The following is a 6,509-nucleotide window of genomic DNA, read 5'->3' on the forward strand; positions in this document are numbered from 1 at the left end:
TTGCTTGCTGCAAATATCTATCTATTTCAAAAAGTTGTATATTTTCAGAGGCATATAATTTTGAAAAATATTCCAAGAAGGCCTTTTTAATCAAGTCTTGTTGAAAAACTTCTTTACCTTTATAATTTATTTTCTCTATAATTCTTTGTTTTTGTTTCTTTCGTAATTGATAAGCCAACCATCTACCAGGTTTATTTGCATTGCAAAATGTATTATGTTTCATAAACCTCAAATTAACTGCAATCTGATCAGCCATTACCATATTAAATTGTTCCTTCAACATAGCAATAGAGACCTTTAAATTATTGTCCATTGAGTTTAGAATAAGAGCTTTTTCTTTTATTTTAATCTCCTCCTCCAAGTCTCTACGTTTTTGTGTCTGCTTTCGCCTATATGCAGTATTCATTGAGATTAGAGCACCTCTCATATAAGCCTTGCTAGCATCCCATACCATTGACATAGAAGTGCCCTTATTCATATTTAGCATGAAAAAATCTTTTAAATGATCTTTAAGTATCTGCAAATTACTCTCATGTCTTAATAAATTCTCATTTAGCCTCCAAGTCCTTCTATTTCCTTCTTCAGTTGAAAGTTCCATCCACATAGGACTATGATCTGATAAAGTCCTAGGAAAAATCTTCACTTTCTTAACCCTGGAGAGCAAATCATTAGTTATTTAAAAAAAGTCAATTCTAGAATGAGAATGATGTCTATCTGAAAAATAAGTAAAGTCCCTTTCTCCTATATTCCGGTCTCGCCAAATATCTCTTAATTCCAAATCCTCCTGCAATGCAAAAAAACTTTTAGGTAATTTAACTTGAGTCAGCACTTTAGAGAAAGTCTTTTTATCTTTCATGGGATCTATAACACCATTCCAGTCTCCCATCATAATGACAGATTTATAATCCAATTGAATTATCTTCTGATGCAAAAGTTTATAAAATTGTTTCTGCTGCTGGTATTGATTAGGTGCATATAAGCCAACAATAAGGCATTTTCTTCCATTCAATAAAAGTTCAATAAGCACAAATCTTCCTTCTTTATCAAAATCTATTAATTTTGGCAGTAACTCTTTCTTAACATAAAGAACCACACCTGCTTTTTTCTTCGGTGCTGGAGCAATAAAACGAAGTCCCAATCTAGAATTAATCAAATACTTTTGATCTTTTAAAGTAATATGCGTTTCTTGCAAACATATAATATCATTTTTATGTTGTTTCAAATAGTAAAATATTTTTTTCCTTTTTTGTGGTGAATTCAAACCATTTACATTCAACATCATCAACTTAACCATCCTTTGGCTTGTGAAGCTTCTGGAGCATTCCTTGTATATCTGTCATAACAGATCTCTTTGGCCTTGCCCCTCCCACCGGCTCTGAGGTAGGTGAATATGTTTTGGGTGCGAGTTCTTTTTGTTGTTCTTTCTCCTTACGTTTGTAGGCTGCACGGGTCATTCTTTGCTCCTTTGGATCTTCTTTTTCATCAAACAATTGTTGACACTGAAAATCTCCTGCAGATGGTGATATAGCTCCAGGCAATTCAACAAGTAATTGTTCCGTTGAGTCTTCCATTCCTTTAGATCGTGATGTTGATGGTGAATCAGCTTTCAGGACCATTAAGTAAAAGTCTTTAGCCTTTTGAAGCGTATTTAACCTGTAACGAGTCCCCGCATGATTCACTATAATTCCAACAGGAATATCCCATCTGAAAGGCATCTGCTGCTTCTTTAACTCCTGAGCCAAAAAAGCAAATTCCTTCCTTTTTCTCAAAATTTTTGGAGGTATTTCTTTTAAAAGTATAACATCTTGGGCAGCAATCTGAAATCTCTGCTGGTAGAAAGCCTGTATAATCTCATTGCGACGTGTTTTTCTAGAAAAATAAACAACCACATCCAAGAATTTACTCTATAAGCTTTTTCAATTTCTCCAAAAATAACTTCGGGATTGCACTCCAAAACCAAAGCCAGAACCGCTGTAATTTCTTCCTTCAATTTCTCCTGTAAATCTTCCTTTAGTCCTCTAATCCTCACAGCATACTCCATTTCTCTATATTGTGACATTACAATATCATTTTGAGCAATTTCCACACCTTCTTCTACTTTTTCCAGTCTATCCTCCATTCCTTCCACTTTCTCCACTATTTCATCCACCCGTCCCTCTATGCGATCTACATGAACCGCAAAGCCTTGAAAGATTTGTGATATATTCTCACAAAGTTCTTCATTTTTCTTACTAAGAAGCTCCTCTGTTTCCATTCTCATTTGTTTTACTGTCTGCTTAGAAGCTTGTGCCAAAGCATCCTGTAATTTTTTAAGTGTAATAGACGGGGGAGGCGAAGGTGGTGGAGATTTAGGTTTCTGTTGTGAGATTTGCACAACTGGAGAAGAAATAGCTATTTTAGACACTGCAGAAGTTCCAGTGCGTTTAGAAGCCATTCTACAAACTTCCTCTAAGTATAATCATATATAATTCAAAGCATAAAACAGCAGATGTTTAACTGAACTTGCCATGAACTTAAAAGAGTCTTTGTAATGTATCAATTCACAACCGGAAGAAGAGTGAAAGTCTTTCTTATGATACAAAGAAACGGCTCATCCGCGGCCATTTTCTTCTCAAATTAATTTGTAACAAATAAAGAAGATGCCTTTAAATCTTCTGAGTTAAAGTCTTATTCAACTAAAATCCAGTTCTCCTGGTCAGTTCTGTTGATAATTTTACTCATGATCTAAAGTCTCTGTAGTTGACAGAAGTGGAGGCAATGTCTGGCTTCGCTCCAAGAATGAAGACATCCCGAGCTGCGGAGGAAACTCTGAGCTCCGGAGGAGTTCTCACCTTCATCCCCCTGAGAAAACTCTTGGGGGAACTAGGGAACTCTACTCCTACTCAGAGAAAAACTCGCCTTCTCTCCTTCTCCTGGAGACAAAGCTCCGAGCCACCAAACAGCTGATGAGCGCTGTTTTAGCTGGCTTTGACGCAGTCCTGGACGGGAGGCTAAAGAAAAGCCTCCATCGGCGTGGCCCATCGCCACCGGAAGCAATGGCACAAGCAGAACAGCAGCAGCAGAAAAGTGAACAAACAGGTGAAGGAGAAGGAACTGCCAGAGAACAAAGGACTACAAGATCGACTAGGCCAAAATATACGTAATGAAAGAGGAAATGGAGAAAAAAATGAGATTTTTTTGGTAAACGTAAATGGACTAAATTCTCCAATAAAAAGAAATAAAATTTTTAGGAAACTTCAGAAATTAAATATAGATATAATCTGTTTACAAGAGACACACATAAAAAACAACATTACAAATTTTTGGAATACCCCAAAATGGGGAAGCTTTATTATACATCAGCACAACAAAAGAAACGAGGGGTGGCGATATACGTTAAAGAGACAATAGACTCTAAATTAATATATTCAGATGAAGAAGGAAGAATTGTAATGGTTGAAATATATTTGCATCAAAAACAAATATTGTTAGTGGCAATTTATGCTCCAAATGATAGTCAAGAACAATTTTATCAAAGATTACACAGGAAATTAATAGAAATGAAATACCAAAATATTTGTTTAATAGGAGACTTTAATGCGATAGTAGATGGAACAATGGATTACAAAAGTAGCAAAACAGGAAAACCCGTAAGAAGAAGATTACCCAAGACATTCTTTGATATGGCAGAAGAAATTGGATTTCAAGATGTCTGGAGAGAAATTAATCCTCAAAATCAACAATATACCTTTTACTCAAATAGTCATAAATCTTGGCCAAGAATGGACATGATTTGGATGATTCCTGAATTAAAGATGGATATACAGGAAATTGAGATAGAAATAGGCACATGGGCAGATCATAATCCTTTAAAAGCGACATGGAAAGGAATACAAAAAAAAAACCAAGATGGATTTTAAATCAATCTATACTAAAAGATAAAGAATTCATAGACTTGGCTAAAAGAGAAATGGAATTCTTTTTTAAAGAAAATAAAGAAGAAGACACATCATTACAAAACGTATGGGATACAGCTAAAGCGTATTTTAGAGGCATAGCTATAACGTATATGGCAAAGAAAAACAAACAGAGAAGACAGCAATATTTATTATTAAAAGAAGAATTTAGAAAGTTAGAGGCAGAATTACAACAAAACCCACAGGAAAAGACTTTGAAAAGAGAAATGGAAATAATAAAACATAAGCTGAATTTGTTGGACTCAGAAAAATTGGTGGAACAAATAAAGAGAGCAAAACAAAATTTCTTCGAAAATGCCAACAAGCCAGGAAGATGGCTAGCTTATAAGCTCAAAAAACAGAAAGAGAAGAAAATGATACATAACTTAGTAGATGGGAAAGGTTGTTTACAATTTAAAAAGGAAGAAATAAAAAAGATAATCAAGAAATATTATAAGGAATTGTATGGCAAAGAGGAGGCTGCAAAAGAAAGAATTGCTCAATATTTAGAAGAAAGTAAATTGCCAAAGATTCCAGAGACATTCAAAACTATGTTAGAAGAAAGAATAACAATGATGGAGATATTAGAGGCTATAAAACGACAAAAGAACGGGAAAACACCAGGCCCTGACGGGCTACCGGCGGAACTTTATAAAAATCTATAAGATATATTAAGCGAACCACTGAAAGATGTTTGTAATGGATTATTGCTAGAGGCCAAACTTCTAAATACATGGATAGAAGCAAATATTACTTTGATACCAAAAGAAGCAAATATTACTTTGATACCAGACTTGATGTATATTAAGAACTATAGGCCGATTTCATTACTCAATGTGGATTATAAATTTTTTACTTCAATAATGGCAGAGAGACTGAAAAGATACTTAATTGAGTTTTTACATCCAGATCAAAACGGCTTTTTACCGAAGAGACAAATTAAAAATAATCTAAGGGTGATAATGGACGTATTAGAATATTATGAATTACACCCAGGGAAACAATTAGCACTAGTGTTTTTAGACACCCAAAAAGTGTTTGATAATGTTTCCTGGCAATTTATGGTTCAACAATTACAAATAATGGATTTTGGAAAGAACTTTACAAATATGATAAAAACAATATATAGTAACCAGACAGCAAAAGTAATAGTGAATGGAGACTATACTGAGAGCTTTGAGATAAGAAAAGGCACGAGACAAGGGTGTCCATTATCTCCATTATTATTTATCTTTACTTTGGAAGTTCTAAATAGAAGGATAAGACAGGATACAGAAATTAAAGGATTGAAAATAAAAGATGAAACATATAAGTTACAAGCATTTGCTGATGATCTAGTGTTTATCTTGGAAGAACCTTTAGAGATGATTCCTAAACTATGGGGAAAGATAGAAGAATATGGAGAAATGGCAGGACTAAAAATAAATAAAGAAAAAACTAAAGTAATAGTAAAGAACCTTACAGATAAACAAAAAAGGCAATTACTAGAGAAAACAGAGGTACAAATAGTGAAAAAAGTTAAATATTTAGGTATTCATCTTTCAGTTAAGTGTTCGTCAATAAAAGAAGACAATTATATAAAATTATTGAAGCAAATAAAGCTAGACTTGGAAAGATGGAAAAATCTTCAGCTGTCAATATTAGGAAGAATTGCCACAGTAAAAATGAATGTGTTGCCGAAGATTTAATTTCTATTTCAAACGATTCTGATAAAACGTGAGAGAAAATTATTTCAAGATTTAAATTCGTTGGTTTTGAACTTTATTTGGCAGGGGGGAAAAGCTAGAATTAAGATGAAAACATTACAAGATGCTAAGGAAAATGGAGGTTTTGGGTTGCCGGAATGGACGTTCTATTATCAAGCATCTGTGTTGACTTCCGGTGGGACGGCGCGCCGATGGCGGCTCTTTTGGAGCCGTCCGCTTGGGAAGGCGTCAGAGCCAGCCTGAACAGCGGACATCAGCTGTTCAGCGGCTTGGAACTTTGTGCCCCGGGCGAAGGGGTCGAGGTGAGTACTCCTGGATAGGAGTAGAGCCCCAAAAGCCCTCCCTTAACTTAGGGAGAGCAAAAATTGGGTGCTCCTCCGGAGTCCGGGAACCTCCATCTCCCAAATGCCTTTGCTCCCTTTTTTGAGGGGAGCGAAGCGAGTTGTTGCCTCCACCTCCGCGAATTATAGAGACTTGTGAGTAATAATAAGCGGACGGAATTGCCCGGGGATACTGGACTTTGAGCAATCTAAGACTTTAACTCAATTTATTTACATCTTCCCTATTGAACTGGGGGAAAAAAAAGAGAAAAAAGATGGCTGCGGTTTGCCTTTCTTCAAAATGAGAGTGATTTCTTTTTTCTTTTTTTCTTTTTTAACTTTTACTTTTCGGTGGAGCTGAATGAAGAGGGAAATTGTTACCCCTTGTAACATTGATATGGAAAGTTTTAGTGATTTCTTTTTCTTTTTCTTTTTTTAATGAAAGAACTTTGGATTTGATTTTGGATTTCCCCCCCCTTTTGTTTCCGAAGCTGTGCTTAAAGAAGTTTGAAAAATGGCTTTACTTGAGGGAACTTCCGCTTTGTTTA

The 6,509-nt window shown here is 35.2% G+C and overlaps 1 protein-coding gene across 5 annotated transcripts in view; it reads left to right on the plus strand.

Annotated features, from left to right (window-relative positions):
• DDC (dopa decarboxylase) overlaps window positions 1-6,509 on the plus strand; it is a 180,414-nt gene that overhangs the window by 130,559 nt on the left and 43,346 nt on the right. The window lies entirely within an intron of this gene.

The sequence above is a fragment of the Protobothrops mucrosquamatus genome, unplaced genomic scaffold (genome assembly GCF_001527695.2).
Source record: "Protobothrops mucrosquamatus isolate PMUCROS unplaced genomic scaffold, P.Mucros_1.0 scaffold408, whole genome shotgun sequence".
NCBI classification, from domain to species: Eukaryota; Metazoa; Chordata; class Lepidosauria; order Squamata; family Viperidae; genus Protobothrops; species Protobothrops mucrosquamatus.